Below are 16,497 nucleotides of genomic sequence, written 5' to 3' on the forward strand. Positions count from 1 at the left end.
GATCCCAGATCCCCAGGTCAGAGGTCGAGCGCCCTAGCCGTTAGGCCAACTCCTTGAGTTTGCAGTTAGTAAGGGTTTTCATACTATCTATTTATGATGGTGCATGCCTCATCCATGACTGAAGATGTTTCCTACAGCTCATATTCGGTAACAAAAGTCAATTTCTGCCCTTCATTTGAGATAATGCTGATGTCAATCCTTTATTAAATATGGTTCGTCATATCAGATACATCAGTTATAAGACTGGTTCTTGTAATTATAACGCATCAATCATTCCCAGTTTTAGAGTTTATGGACTTTTATCTGCACAGCAGGTTGAATTAGGTATTCACCCGTTACAACGCATCTTTTACTCCGCACTACCACTACAACGCGGGCATTACAACGCATACCGTTACAACGCATTGCGCTGGGGGGCGCTCTAGGATAAGAGGTAAGTTTAATTTACTATCCAACACCTTCCCTAGGGTCCACGGGGACTGGAGTTAGAATAGTAAATTATACTTACCACTATCCAGCACCCCAAAGCGCTATGCGTTGTAGCGGTATGCGTTGTAAATACCGCGTTGTAATGGTACGCGGAGTAAAAGTATGCGTTGTAACGACATACATCCGTTGAATTAGGGTTAGGGATGGATCAGAGGCGAGGTTAGGGAAAGGGATACTCTTGTCACACTAATGAGCAAATGCAGGGTAGAGGCCACGAATGATCAACAAAAGAAGTAGCCTGGTAAGGATTATCATTAATTCCAATGATGGAATACCTCTATAATGTACCAATGCTGACTTTGTATATGTTTCGCAATGTGGTAAATTGTGATATGCGGAGACATACAAACATATTATACCTGAATACAATGAGTGTAATTTGACAGTCAGCAAATATTTAAAAAATAATACTACTATTAGCTCTTTAAAAAAGTTTTTCACACTCACACTGTTGCTGACTTCCTGTGCCTCTTTAAATTCCTGACTACTCTGCTTCAAACTGTGCTCAAGGCAAGATTGTTATGTTGGATGACTAAGTAAACACTTCAGGGGCAAGAATGGTGGAGATAGGATTGTGTTCCTCCAAGTCCTCTGAAACCTTGCAGTCTGAGCACATACAGATTCCAGCATTTCTTATTGTAACTAGGAGTGTGTGAAATTTAGTAAAATGATCCACAATTATGCGTAATCATGCCATTTGGTGCTACAATTTAGCACAAAATGTGGCCACGCGTATATTTGGACGCAAGGGCCCATTTTGCACTAAAAACATATTGTAAAAAACAAGCACCCTAAACAGCAGCCTCTCGCATTCTGGTTGTTTGTTCCTCTGCGTAATTACGTGACGTGGCATATTAGCATAATTTGAAGCATTTCTCATTACAAGCATAGCACAAAATTACCATAATTACTTGACAGTACACTGGGGTAATGGAAGTTTTGTCCAAGTCTAATTGCAACATACTGTCAGCAAGCTATGAAAAGTTACAAAAGGGATTTGCCTGCTCACGGTCACCTGCGCTAAAGCCTTGCTCCTTAATTTCACTGGTTGCTTCTTGTATTTCTGTGTTTGTGGCCAACTGCAGTGTTGCAATGGTGCATAGCTGAAATGGCGAAGTAATACTCTTTCTGCCATAAATGTCAGCACATACTTGATGTTACAACTTTATACTGGCCACCTTCCACCATAAGACCAACAGAACTGAGCCAGCTGGATGCGCCCCCTCTTCATACAACTGTTGATCCATTGCCTGAAGTTGCAGATGCCAACATGCAGCAAAGCAGATTAACTAATAGGGAGTCTGGGTGAAGAGGTGTTTGGGTGAGAAATTAATATGAATCAAATTTATTGTATAAATATTTTTTTTAATGCTATTTTTAATATAATGACTGACTGCTGTAAATATTCTATCCTAACAAAAGGTGGGTTACAATGTAAATGCATTGGGTGCAGAAATTTGAAAAAAGTGATCTTAATGTTCATGTCTCATTTCTGCACTTTTGATCAGTGCGACTTGACTCACTTAATGTATTCCTATTGCAAATTGCCATGTCTTTGGAATTTACATAGAGCTCTCTTCGGTGAATATTGAATGCAGCTGATACTTTTTTATTTTTTGTATAACTGTATTTGTGTTGAAATGTCTATTCAACTACAATTTAAAGTTTAACAATAGGTAACTTCAATCATCTATAAGCGTTAGAGCGTTGTGAAGTGAATGCAGGTTTAGAATGTTGAGTTTGTGGTTACACGCAGAAAAATAAAGACGTGTTATACTAAACTCCATGTCTGGTGTAGACGTTAGTGAGCACCCAAGCTGGGGAGCATGCTACATTTTACAATGATCATTTTGACCCAATGGTAAGCAGATTTGAGAATGAATGATTCCAGTCCAAAAGAGAGTAGGGAGTGACCTTTTCCAAAACCCGGCCACCTTCAACATATAGGATTCCGTTCCCAGACATTTCTAATATAAGAACTTACAGAGAGTTTAACCAGTTCTTCATTGTCCCCTTCCAAATGTCTGTTGTTCAGAAACAAAATATTCTGTCTGTCTGGCCTATGAATAGTGAATGTAGTCCGTAAACCGATCAGATCTCCCCTGGATCTCTAGAACGTCCTAAACATATGACAAGCAGGTAATTTTAAGAACACCTCTGCAGTATAGCCAATCCATAATAACAGACTGGTTAAATGTAACAAGAGGATTGGACCAACCTGAGAGTAAGTAATTCGTGCTTCATAAGAAGTAAATTCCATGTTGTGCAGGGGGCAGATACACTTTTTTTCTATCTATATATATGATAGAAATAGAAACAGAATTAGTGGTAAAACGTAGCCCTGCCCCACTCCGCGTTCTAATATGAAAGGGGAAAAAATCTCACCATTCGGGAAAAAGCACCCCTTGGCCTCCAGGTCAGTATATATTGTATTGTATTGTAATTGCATTTATATAGAGTGAAGGACTGGGTTTTCTTAAGACCCAGCGGTGCCAGGGGACAACACCTGAAACCTTCGTGGGTAACCTGTTCCGGCGTACAAATGACAGAGACACGGGACACTTCCTTCGGCGTCAAAGATTCGAGGTTTATTACTGCAGGGAACACAGAAGTCACGAGAAGTACCTAACATGTAGGTTCACGGAGCCTGATTCGAATTGCCACTGTGGGTCGCTCCTTTTATACAGTTTTCTCTCATAGGTTAACATGGTACACAAAAGGTTACAACTCGGTTCCCATCGTAAAACCATGAGGGGTTTCTTTCATGTATTCAAGGCCCGGAACATAAGTACAGAAACGTTTGGTGGTTTCCAACTGTAAAAACCCATCTTCCCACCATTAGTACATTCCAATCAACGATAAACAGATCGAGGAAAGGACAGAAACAGGTGCAGAGGAAGACAGAAACAGTGGGGAGATCGGAAAGGGTGTAAAAGGGGTGGTATCGGGAAACACGAGCTGCAGGCATCAAAGGGACGTGCCTAATGAGATGCACAACTAAGACAATAGACCGGCACGGCAAGATGAGCCTCGAGCGGGGCCATCTGCCTTACAGTGCCGTCCCCCTCATCATAAAGACACTTTCAAAGGAAACGTGTCTTCCGCAAGAGTTTGGGAATCCCAGGGTCGCGAAGCGGACAGCGTCCGTTCGCTGGCTACTTGAGGGCAAGAGACAAAATGGATGCCGCATCTAAGATGGAACCTGTGGGCTCGAATGTAGAAACCCACGAAACAAACGAACGGTTTAGGTTAGCACAGCGAAAATGCGTACACCCACTAAACTCGTCATTTGCGGTTCATAGATACCAGACTCGACCATATTCGTATGAGTCGAAAACACCACTTACGATTGTCACGGAACCTCAGACGCTCCTTTTGCCCTCATGTAGGCAAGCACTAGTCGGAATCATATTCGATATTCATCAGACCATCTAGGTGTTGCTGCAACATGATTCTATCCATCAGAGCTCCTTTGGTAACAGGCGGCTGTCTTATACACGTTGTAGCACAGAAGCCACATAAGGCAGGACCACACTGCACACAAAGGCAACACGTGAACAGAAATGCTACAACAACCCCGACGATCATCAGAATTTTCCAACCCCAAGTCGACATCAGGCCCCAAAACCACCCAAGTAGCGTCCAATCCCCTACGTCCACGTGTATGGACTCGGAGATTTTATGCAACTTTGAGATGGCTTGATAGACAGTCGGAGCGTTATCTGGAATGAAAATACAGCAGCTCGAATGGATCACCTTACATACTCCACCTCGATCTGCTAAAACAACGTCTAAACCATACGGTTTTGTAACGTCATGAGCCTATCCGCCTGAAGTTCTGCTGTGATATTACCAAGGGCACTGGCAGTGATATTAGCTGTCGATTCCACCACTCAGGTCAACTGTCTCAGGTTCCTACTATTAACCATAGGTCCCCAAAATGGAAAGAAACCCTTGAAAAAGTCTCCTGCCTCTTGACCGGCAGTGTCCTCTTCGCTAATCACGCCCCTCACAATTCGAGTCTTGTGGTAATCGGAGGCGACTGTAAAAGTCGGAGGCAACAAATTCGCAATGTAACATGTGCCCGCAAAGTCGGAGGGCAACCACGTATACGCACGATCATGACAGACAAAGTACGTACCCTTGGCAGTCAGAAACACAGGGGACGAGAGCATCGGCAAGACATACGTCTCGGAGCAAGCACTCTCTCCAAGATGAGCTCTCGGTCTTCGGCCACGACCTTTTAGACAGAAATTACCAAGGTGGGGTACGATCCATATCGGAGACGAGCTTCTAAGCTGTCTTTCACCCACGAGCGCACTATACTCAGCCTCACTCAGATCCCTATAGGCTCGCACCTCTTCCTCTGGGATGAGCGACGGCTCATAGATATCCCTATCTAAATCAGCAATCGCTATAGCCAAAGGCTTGTGGTACGGACCAGGACCAAAGTGGGAAGGACGTGGCTCTCGATTGGGGTAGGAATCTAGTGCACTTCGAAACATTGTTTGGAATGCTTGAGCTGAACCCTGGGAACTATAAGGAAGGACCAAGTACGGAATTCCCTTATCAGTGGTATGTGGCATCAACCCACACACCCAACAATTGGTGGTGTTAACCACCAACTGATGCTGATGAAGGAGCTGAATAAAGGAATTATTCATAAATTCCGCACGTCTGGCCTGCTCGTGTTGGGGTAAGATATGGAAGGAATGAGGAGAAACAGTGGAGGTAGTTTTAGGTTCAGGAGAAGGGGTAGGTGAAGCAGAAGGCAGGAACGTCAATATCAGGTAATACACCCCACCCACCAATAGCGAAGAAACAGTTAGAAACAGTAGGAACACTTGAATCATGAAGCATTTTGTACGAGTAATTTGTTGCAACTTGAATCTTTGAGCCTGAGCTTTTTCCAAGTCCATCAGCTTAGAGAACGGCATCCTCTAAAACTGTCCGCAACGTTTCTTGACGCACTTCGTTCTGTGTAGCAGTAGTCAATCCCCAGGAGTTCCCAGGAACCGACGGCCTTCGACCTAGTGTCAAGACCTACTAACCAGAAGGAAGTACACGCGCGGCCCTACGGTACACCCGGATGTAAGGTACTTATTTACAAATATACACAATATTTCCAAGCTGTGGAAGCAAAAACATATGGAAACAAACTCACAATATTTACAAAAACCAAAATTATACGTGTGTGTTCAGACTGACTGGTGTCAATGGGGTAATGTGGATGTCAAGGGAGAGAGCAAAAACTTTTTTATTTGTCCTTAGTATTAGATCTCAGGAAGTATCGGCTTTTCCCAGGACGTGTCTGTTCATCAAACAACTGATCCGATGGTGGGACAGAGTTCTGCTGGTCAGTCAATTGTTCAGATCTTGAGTTTGTAGGTGGCAATTGGTCAACAATGTCGTCCTGCTGCGCTGAGGGTTCTCCAACAAGCTGAGCGTCGCTAAAAGGAACAAAGGTCTGTGCAGTTTCCGTTTCAGACGAAGCAATGCCTTTCCTCACCCACGAGTCTGCCGGCAAAGGTAGAGGTACCTTTTTAGTATGGGTGGCGTGCACCCAGTGTTTACGACCTTCCAAACGAACAGCAGTCCTCGTGGCGAGTAGAACTTGGTAGGGTCCAGTAAAGCGGGGCTCAAGATTTCGTTTTCTTCCGAAATTGCGAGTCACCACCCAGTCTCCGGGCTGGAGCTGGTGGCCTGGACCCTCCGTCTGCGTCGGCAGTGCTTCAAAGACCTGTTGGTGAATTAACCTCAGTTTAGCAGTCAGATCATGCAGATAATCGATCAACATTGGGTACTCAAGATCAGAGAACACACTCGGTCTAGGAACCCCCCAAACATTCGCAGGGCGGCCGAACACAATCTCGTAGGGACTAAGCCCTACTCGGGAGTGTACAGTCGCCCTAGTAGACAGAAGGGCTAGAGGTAAGGCGTCAGGCCACGAGAAACCAGTCGTAGCCTGAACCTTCGCTAGCTTCAATTTGAGGGTGCCATTGTACCCTTCAACCAAACCTGCTGACTGGGGATGATTGGCGCTGTGGAATTTCTGAGTAATTCCAAGGCCCTTACACACACTCTTCATCACACTCCCCACAAACTCACTTCCGTTATCAGACCATACAATTCGTGGCATTCCATGCCGAGGAAAGTATTCCTTCAGTAGGATTTTCGCAGTAGACAAAGCAGTGTTATCTTTAAGAGGGTAGGCTTCGATCCATCGGGAGAATGCGCAAACCACAACTAAAACGTATTTCAGGTTATTGCATCGCTCCATATGGATGAAGTCTAGCTGGATCACCTCAAAGGGACATGAAGGGGGAGCAAAATGGCCAGGAGGTGTAGGGGTTCCTTTTCCAGGGTTGTACATCATACATATCATACAATTCTTCACCAATCTCTCAGCACACTTCGAGATACCATCATTCTTCCATACAGGGGACAACAACTTACAAATACCTTTCGCGCTAATATGTGCTAAACCGTGTGCCATCGTCACAACAGCTAGCACATACGCATCCGGCAACATCCATCTCTTATTCTCTGACAAATCAATCCAACAACCATTCGCATCCAACTTTCCCGCACTCTCTTTCCACTTCGTTTTTTCAGTTTCGGTGGCCTCATTCTGAATCATTTTCACACTCTCGATGGTATCCTCACACATACTAGTCTCTGTAGGCCACCTAACCGAACTCGTCACATACATCCTAGTGCTAAGGTTCCGGGCAGTCTCCTTAGCAGTCTCATCAGCGAACGCATTACCACGGCCCACATCATCCGTCACTTTACGGTGCGCACTACATTTGACAATCGCCACTTGCTTAGGCAATGTAAGTGCATCCAAAAGATCATTCACAAGTTGTCCATGCTGAATCTTAGTGCCATGCGACGTCATAAAACCTCTCTCTCGCCACAAACGTCCAAAACTATGCGCGACGCCAAAAGCGTATTGGCTGTCGGTAAACACATTCACCCGTTTCCCTTTCGACAACACACACGCTCTAGTCAAAGCAATCAGCTCTGCAGCCTGGGCAGAATTCTGATTCAATCTCGCAGTTTCCACAACAGTATTCAAAGTTACCACAGCATACGCAGTCGTCACATCACCATTCGGCAATTTAAAACATGAACCATCCACATACAAAGTCCCATCGGGATCTTCCAAAGGAGTGTTTCTAAGGTCCACGCGACCTTTTGTTTCCTCCTCAGTCCGTGAGTAGCAGTCATGAGGTGCTACTTCATCTGATTCCATACTAATTGGCAACAAAGTCGCTGGGTTCAGAACATTGCAACGTTTTATTTGAATGTGACTTGCCAAAAGCGTCAACTCATAGCCAGACAACTTTGCACTCGTCAAGTGCTGAGTTTTCGTACGATTTAAGAGAGTGTCAACTGCATGCGGAACCATCACCGTAAGCATATTATCCATGACCAATCCTGCAGATTGTCGGATGGACACCGCAGCTGCCGCTGTTGCTCTCAGACAACTCGGCAATGCTCTAGCTACCGGGTCCAATGTCGAGGAAAAATATGCACATGGACGTTGCTTACCGCCGAATTGTTGCGTCAAAACACTCAACGCACAACCTTATCTCTCGTGAACGTACAGTGTAAACGGCTTACTGTAGTCAGGGGTCCCTAACACAGGAGCCGAACACAATGCGTCACGCAGATCAGAAAAACTTTTCTGACATTCTTCCGTGCATGGTAAAGGAGTTGGAACATCCTTGCACGTAAGAGCTACCAATGGTTTCGCTAGCAATGAAATATGGCTGAGATACCCGCCACCCCCTCTCAACACAATCCCCAAGAATGGGAAACCGGAAACGGTTCTGAACTTTTGGAAGACGGGAGGGAGTGACCCTCCCGGCCGTATTTATTAAAATATGAAACAAAATAAAACATTAAAATAACAGTTTCATATTAATGTACAATTTCATTTCCACATTGCGATGTTTGGCTAACCTTAACATATTCTCTAATACAAAGGTTCTCCTAGCCGAACTAACATCCTACAAAACGTTTAACTTGACATTGTACATCCTAACGTTTAAGGGCCAACGGCAAGGTCGTAACCGGTGTCAAGATCCCTAAACCAGACATATCCCCCCCACTTGTGAGGGGCGACCGCACAGAGGTGTACCTCAAGTGCATTTACCAATTTCCCTTGACTTGACGGGGGCCCCAATAAACTCGACGCCATTTAAAGGTCGTCCGAGGACTCGTGTGAGGTATCTAGAAGGTAGCGTAGACCCCCTCCCAAACCCCACACAACTTACCACATCTGCCGTCGCAGATGTCCAGGCCCCGGGAAATTCCCCAGGAGGGGGCTGTAGCCCCTCCTACCCAGGAAGGGGCCTTGACCGCCTTTCCTTTCCTTTCGGCGGCCCATCCTTAGAAGGGACCGCCTCCCCGTTGAGGGGCCAATGGCCACCTCCCTCGAGCGCTCCCATCCGTAATGGGTGACGCCCACCCATAGGGATCTTCCAATTACTGCTCACCGATCATGACCTTACCGCCACAGGCCGGATAGTTGACCGGCTATCCGGACCCCCCCACAACACTCCTGCCTAAAGGTCATGTCATAAAGTCTTTAGCCAAGCTATCAGGTCTCCTATGAGTAATTCGTTCCCCATCCGGGATAAATGAACACCATCCCCCAAATACATACTGTCCCCTTTAATACAACCATGCGAAATAGAATGCAGTGTACTTGAACGGAACAATCTACTCACTTTGTTATTAATTTTCCTTACTGAATGATTCAGAGCAGGAACCGAAATAGCCCCCCGCCACACTTTCCGTGGGATCATATGGGACCATGCAATTGTGCACCCTGGAACTCTTCTTGCCAACCAACTTACCGTGGAAAGCATCGCCTCAAGAAGAAGTCGTCTACCAGTGGTCACCAAATCATTGCCCCCAAGATGTACTATGACTACAGACGGCGGTGACCTCGTCCGCCCTAACAGACCCTCAAAAAATGATCGAAACTGGTCAATACAGAGCCCGCCCTTACCGTAGAAGGACACACTGTACCCGTATTCCCCAGCCACGTGAATCATGTCACCTGCTTTGAATACGTCCCCGGCACGCCTCACGTATGAGTGGCCCACGACCCACACCTCCTTTTTCACAGCCGGTGATGTCTGACCGCTGGCCCCCCGGTGTCGGGTCGACTGCACAGTCCGCCCCGCCTCGTAGGCTTGCGCAACTGAAAACCAAACAAAAACAAGAAGCGTGAGTACATCATTACAGCTTCACAACATGTGCAACCGCACATACCTCTTATAACAGTTTGAGGACCAACGTCCCACACGTTTTACTTGTTCAACATTCAGACCCCTGGCTGTAGCCTCCGTAGCAGCCCCTATCCGAAAGGAATGGGTCCCAAACTCGCCGGGGTTCAAGCCCGCGGCTGAAATCGACATCGCAAGCACCCGCTGAAACTGAAACCTCGTCAGTGGGGTAGCGTCAGCGTGTCTCAACAAGGTCCCCCCCATGATGCCACCCTTTGCGTTAAATATTCTTCTACGCACATCACAGGGCACATGGAAGACCCGGGAATCCTTTGTATGATTATTCCGTCCCCAATCGCACCCTGATCGGTCTTGGACCTGACAAACGAGACAGTCATTGTCTCCCCTTTGACCTGAACGTGCTCTCGGCACAGTCCCCCCATGGTATCCTGCTTGTTCTTTGCCACTAGTTCGCTTACCCGCATAGCCCCATGGAATGCTAGCATAAAAGCGGCTCGGAATAACACTGATTCATACTGGGATGAACACGTTGCAGGAAGTACAGATAACAACAGAGCCAACCTATCCAGACCTATCGGGCGCCTTTCATCTACTCTGCGACCCTCAAGGCGTTGCCACCCACGTAGCGCTTTTTGCACAACAAAAGACGCAGTCGGGTCCTGGATCCCATGAGCCCCTGCCATAAAGGAAATGGCGGCCCGATGCCTCTGGGCCGTAGCCACTGATTTGCCTGCCCGATGTAAAGACAGCAGAAATTTTACTACTAGCTCTTCCTGGCCCCAAAGCTCTCCCCTAGCAGTCCCCAAAAAGGCCCAATAGGATCGGAACGCCCCTTCATATGCCTTCCTTGTCCTGGGTGCTAAACTCTCTCCCACGAGGTTCTGTAGTTCGGGGCACCGAGAGACCAGAGAACTTCGGGAAAGGGTGCCGCCACCGGGTCCGCTGTGGGCAGAAAACCCCAGAAGGCCTGCATACGAAAACGAGAAAGCGAATCAGCCGCTTGATTCATTACCCCCGGTACATGTCTTGCCCTAAATAGCACGTTCAATTGCATACACAATAACACAATTTCTTTGAGCAATCTCAGAATCCATTTGCATCGTGCTGCCTGGCTATTGATACACTCAACCACGGTCATGTTATCGGACCAAAACACCACAGAGTGATCTCTGAATCCCTCAGGCCAAGTTTTCAGGGCCACCAGAATGGGAAAAAGTTCAAGAAAGGCAATGTTACTTGTCAGCCCACACTCATGCCACCATAACGGCCATTTTTGAGCCGACCATTGTGTGCCGAATATGGCACCAAAACCAATGCTCCCAGCCGAATCTGTCCACAGCCCCAGCTCTTCGGAGGACACCGCCGGTTTATTCCAGACAATTCGACCATTGAACTCCGCCAGAAATGCCAACCAAATGCGCATGTCCTGGCGAACCTCTGCCGATAGCCTCGTGCGATGATGACCCTCCTTCAGTCCGACCATGGCTTGGGCGATCGAGCGGGAAAAGGGGCGGGCCATCGGCATTACTCTCAGGGCAAAATTCAGCTGGCCCACCAATTGTTGTAATTGATGCAATCTGACTTTAGACTCACTAATACACGTTTCCAGGGAAGCCCTGAATCTTAACACCTTTTCTCTTGGTAATTGAAAACAACCTTCCTCTGAATCGAGCTTGATCCCCAGGAACTCGAGGCAAGTCGAGGGACCCACAGTCTTACCTGGTGCCAGTGGCACACCAAAATGCTTCATTAAGACACAAAATTCATTCAAAGCCTGTCCACATTCCGGATCCCCGGCCGCCCCCAGAAACAAAAAGTCATCGAGATAATGCATGACATGTTGAAAACCCGTCCTCCTTGTGAAGACCCATTGCAGAAAACAACTGAACTTTTCAAAATAGGCACAAGATATAGAGCATCCCATCGGCATACATCTATCCATGTAATAGTGACCCTGAAACATGAAACCAAGGAGACGCTGATCGTCTGGGTGTACCGGGAGCAACCGGAACGCTGGCTCAATATCTGATTTTGCCATCAGCGCACCGGGCCCTAGGCGATTCAACATGGCGACGGCCTCATCGAAAGATGCGTACCGCACTGAACACACTTCCGGGTCTATCGCATCATTCACGGAAAAACCACGTGGGGCTGATAAATTATGTATCAGTCGGAACTCACCCGGGTCCTTCTTAGGGACCACCCCCAAAGGGGAACAAACAAAGTTAGCACATGGTGGCTCATCAAATGGACCGGCGACTCGACCTCGAGTAACCTCCTTCCCAATCTTCTCCTGTACCACGGTCGTATGTTGCAAGACCGACAGTTGGTTTTTACATTTTGCTACACCCTGAAAATCCCCCACTGGGATGCGGAAACCATATGAAAACCCGTTCCGCAACACCCCAGCGGAAACATGATCCGGGTAGTCGCTGAGCCAAGGAATCATTGCCATGGTATCAATCGGAGTAGGTAAAGGCGCCCCTCGGACTATTTCAGACCTGTTTGGCGCCTCCCCTACCGCCGTTATCACCCGTTTTGGCTCTGCACATGGACTCAGGATGGGATGGCTGCCCACACCCTCCACATTCATGTCTAAACTTGCATGACCCCTGGGGCCTCGTACATTTACCCCTGTTAAAGTTCCAACAAATCCCCCTTTTACCTGCGTTGCCGTTCGGCTTCGAGTGGTAGTCATTACCCGTACCTGATCGAAAGGGTGTCCCAGCATATTGGCGGGCGGATTCACCCGCGCTACTCCCTACCAATGGTAACTTCAACATACCAGTACTCTCCATTTTTGACCATGAAACAGAGTCGTAACAATCCCAAGTCAAGTTTTTGTCGTGTTCTTTCGCTTTTCTAAAAATATTATCGTAACAGAACCACTGATTGCCCCCATATGATCCATAATATTCCATGATCCGTGACTGATAAATAGGCAATTCGGTCAGCAACTCGGGCCTACGTTCGCCCATGATGGAGGTAAAGATTCCCCATGCCCTGCCCCAAGTGCCAATGTTTTCGTCAACCTTAAAGGCGGCCATCTTTGCGCGCCAAACACTCGGATGCATGAGCTCCTTTTGGCTCTTAACATGCTCCATCTCATAATGGTCGGTAAGCAACGAAAAAATGTTTACATGCTCGCCCGCCCACATCTTTTCCTTAATTGTCAGAGGGACATGCTGACCCAACTTTTCCCTTCGTGAAGGTGCAGACTCCTCCATCGCAATCGGCAATGGCCGCTTACCTGAACCAGAAGCTGCATCCGCCGCTGGACCTGCTCCTGTTACTTTATCCACCGCCGGAGACAGCGGGGTAACTGGCGATGGTGCCTTCGCCGCCTCCCTAGTTTCACGCAGTTGCTTCATCAACACCCGTGCGTCGTCAGCCGTGGCGCCCTCGCTATCTTTCCCCAACCACGCTGCCAATTGTGCTGCTAACTCAGGCGGCATGTCCTCTCCGGACACGGGAGTGACCACCACGGGAATCGGATTCCCCTCCCTCGGCACCGGAGTTGGCTCCTCGAGTGGGGTATCGGGGACCGGGATGTCCCCCCCAGATGCCCCCCTTCTGAGCCTCTTGCCTTTTCCTACAGGAGCTGCTCCCGCCAAAGGTCGTTTCGGTCCCCCTTCCCCGTCTTTAGCCGCCATCTGCTTCTTCAGATCGGTAACTTCTTTCATGAGCATACGAAGCATCTGATCGGTAGTAACTCGCTTTCCGACTTTCTTAGGCATTCTCAGACAGAGTATCTGTAAGACAAAAAAGAAAGATTACCACGCTCAAAATTGGCTCTTCGTTCCGTCTCGAGCTCACGTGCAGCGAGGAGGTGCAGCTTCAGAGCACAGGAACAAGAGGATGCTTTCTTGGCTTGTTGCTCCTTTTATCCGTCTTCAGGGCGGGCATAAACCCGCCCCTGCCTGCCCCAAAGGGCGTGGCCGGCCGCGTCAGTGTCTAGGCCAGCCCACTCCAGGGCGGGAAAAAGCGCGCCCCGGCTACGCCGCTTCGGGCATACCAGCCGAGACTCGCCTCCCGCCCGAGATGGCTTCCCGGGGGGATCGTGGTACTCCGCCATACGTTCGGGGGGACCGAATGGTCGCCCCTTTCCAAATTTGGAATCCACTGCCTGCAGTATGACGTGATACCTAAAAAGGCACGCACATCTCTCTGAGTTGTTGGCACAGTCATTCGAGCAATCGCTGCAATTCTCTCTGGGGTCAACCTTCTTCCCTCCTTTGACAATAAGTGACCTAGATAGGTTACTTCTTGACAACAATATTGAAGTTTAGAAGGCGACACCTTGTGATGTAAGTCACAGAGATGCTGCAACAACGATACCGTGGCAATTTTGCAAATGTCCTGAGTATCTGCAGCCACCAATACGTCGTCGACGTATTGGATCAAGGCTGCACCAGCCGGCAACACAAACGCATCAAGTTGGCCCTTCAAGGCTTGACTGTATATCGATGGACTCTCACAGTAGCCCTGAGGAGCACGTTTAAACCGGAAGCTGCGGCTACCAAGAGAGAAACCGAAAAGGTCTCTACTTTCCTCAGCAATCGGAATGCTGAATAAAGCATTCTTCAGATCGATCACTGAGAACCAAGATGCAGAGGCTGGAATCAGAGTCAGTAGCGCCGTGATGTCAAGCACAACAGGGAACTGAGGAATCACAATTTTATTCACCTCCCGTAAATCGATAACAAAACGATAAACAGGTGGTTTTGATGGATCCGGGCGCTTCAAAATGGGCAGTACAGGGCTATTGCACACGTTTCCCCGAGTCTCCTCGATAACATCTTTTTCAATCAAATCGTAGATAATAGCTAACAATGCTCACTCACCATCAAGGGAGATACGATACTGGGGAATACGTGGCAGTCGCACATTATATTTCAAATGAACAACATAGGGGGAGATGTCAAGCAGGCCCACGTCATTAGGACCTGTTGCCCACAAAGATGCAGGAAGAGAACTCAATTCCGGTGGAAGCTTATCGATGGATAAGTACATAGGAGAGACAACTCTCTCACCTAACGTAAGCTTTACTCCCGCAGGAGAACAATACAAAGTCGCATACAGACGTTTTAGCAAATCCAGGCCCAAAAGATTTTCACCACAACCAGTGGTCAAAATCAACGGAGCTTTCAGCTCACGAGGCCCAATCGTAAGAGGCAAAGGGCACGAAACCGGATTGCTAACAGGGGCGCCAGAGAATCCAACGGAAACATTTGTTAAGCCAGACAAAGGTGCGCCAGGGAGTTTCGAATGCATTATGGAACTTTTCGCTGCACCAGTGTCCAACAGAAAAGGCTCAACGACGCCCGAGGTGGCAACTGCGACGTAAGGCCCTCTCTGATCAACCGGAACTGATACTACTCCCTCTCCTTGTCTATGGCTGTCCTAGTAATTACCGTCGTCAGCATCCTGATCGACGTAATAATCATCCACATTGTACTGAGCAGATCGCCCTTGCGACGATCCGCGCTGGTCAAAACAATTATTAGAGTCAGAGGTATTAGTGGAACGGTCGTTTTGAGCACCACGACCTCTACCACGTGATGTCTGTTGAGAACCACCACAACCTCCTCTAGACGAATTACCACTATTACGCTCATTGAGAAGTGGACAATCGAATTTTAAATGACCCTCATTCCTACAATAGGCACACTGATTGTACCCTAACGAAGATCTCTGCGAAGAGGAATCATTTCGTGATTGTGACCTATTTGACTGAGATTGTGATCTGTTCCGCTGTTGCGAGTCATTCTGATTCGAACGCGGAGGATACGCCTGTTGTAACAACACTTTAGTTTTGAGCTCTTTCGTTTTCTTGTCAGCACGATCATTCTCCTCTTTCTCCCTATTCTCATAATATTGGGCCGTAGCCAATATTTGAGCAGAAGTAGAAACAGCCCACGCACTTTCTGAATTACGCAATTTGTTGCTTAAATCAGGCAGTAAATTTGAGACGAACTTATCCACAAACAATCGCTGACCTCCTTCAATACCCATATCTTGACCACTATGGTCAATGAAAGCCTCCTCAAATCTCGTAAAGAAATCAGAGACGCTCTCGTCCTTCTTCTGCTTGCAAGCGGACAGTTTGTCCCAATTTACCTTCATAGCTGGCATAAGCGTTTTCATCAGAGCGATAATTCTCTGAGGCAGAGCCGTAATTAATTGATCAGGCTTGGCCCCACCAACTTGCAAAGCGTCAGCAGCCCGCAATGCATTCCAGTCACCGCCTAATTCTCCCGCATGGTCTTCCTGACGAATATTTGCCCATACCGGTTGCGGTACGACATTGCCAAACAGCATATCGATATCAGCAAGATTCATTATCGTAGCATCCACAAGCTGCGACAATTCTTTATAATACCCTGCAGGATTTTTGCGAGGGTCAGGCAAAGATTGCTTTACCTGCAAAACCTCCGATCGTTTCCATGGAAGATGTATCCACACTCTCTGAAAGTGTGGCAAGATTGCAGGATTTTGAGTAGCATCGCCTGGCATCCACACTGGTGGAACTTCGCGCATGGGATACTGGCCAGGCGCTGCAAACGGTCCCTCAATGTCCTCCACAAACAATGCTCGAGGCATCGTAGAAGGACGAAAAGACAATAATTGCTCGACAGCACGTCGAACATTGGTGCCTACCAACATTCCGCTCGCAAACTGGAGCTGAAGGTTAGTCAGAGCAGTCAATACTTCATCGGACGCATCAGCCGATATTAGGTCA

The 16,497-nt window shown here is 47.7% G+C and overlaps 1 protein-coding gene across 1 annotated transcript in view; it reads left to right on the forward strand.

Moving 5' to 3' along the window:
• APOLTP (apolipoprotein lipid transfer particle homolog) overlaps positions 1 to 16,497 on the forward strand; it is a 1,141,779-nt gene that overhangs the window by 883,376 nt on the left and 241,906 nt on the right. The gene's annotated exons all lie outside the window — the stretch shown is intronic.

The sequence above is a fragment of the Lissotriton vulgaris genome, chromosome 10 (assembly GCF_964263255.1).
Source record: "Lissotriton vulgaris chromosome 10, aLisVul1.2, whole genome shotgun sequence".
In the NCBI taxonomy this organism is placed as follows: Eukaryota; Metazoa; Chordata; class Amphibia; order Caudata; family Salamandridae; genus Lissotriton; species Lissotriton vulgaris.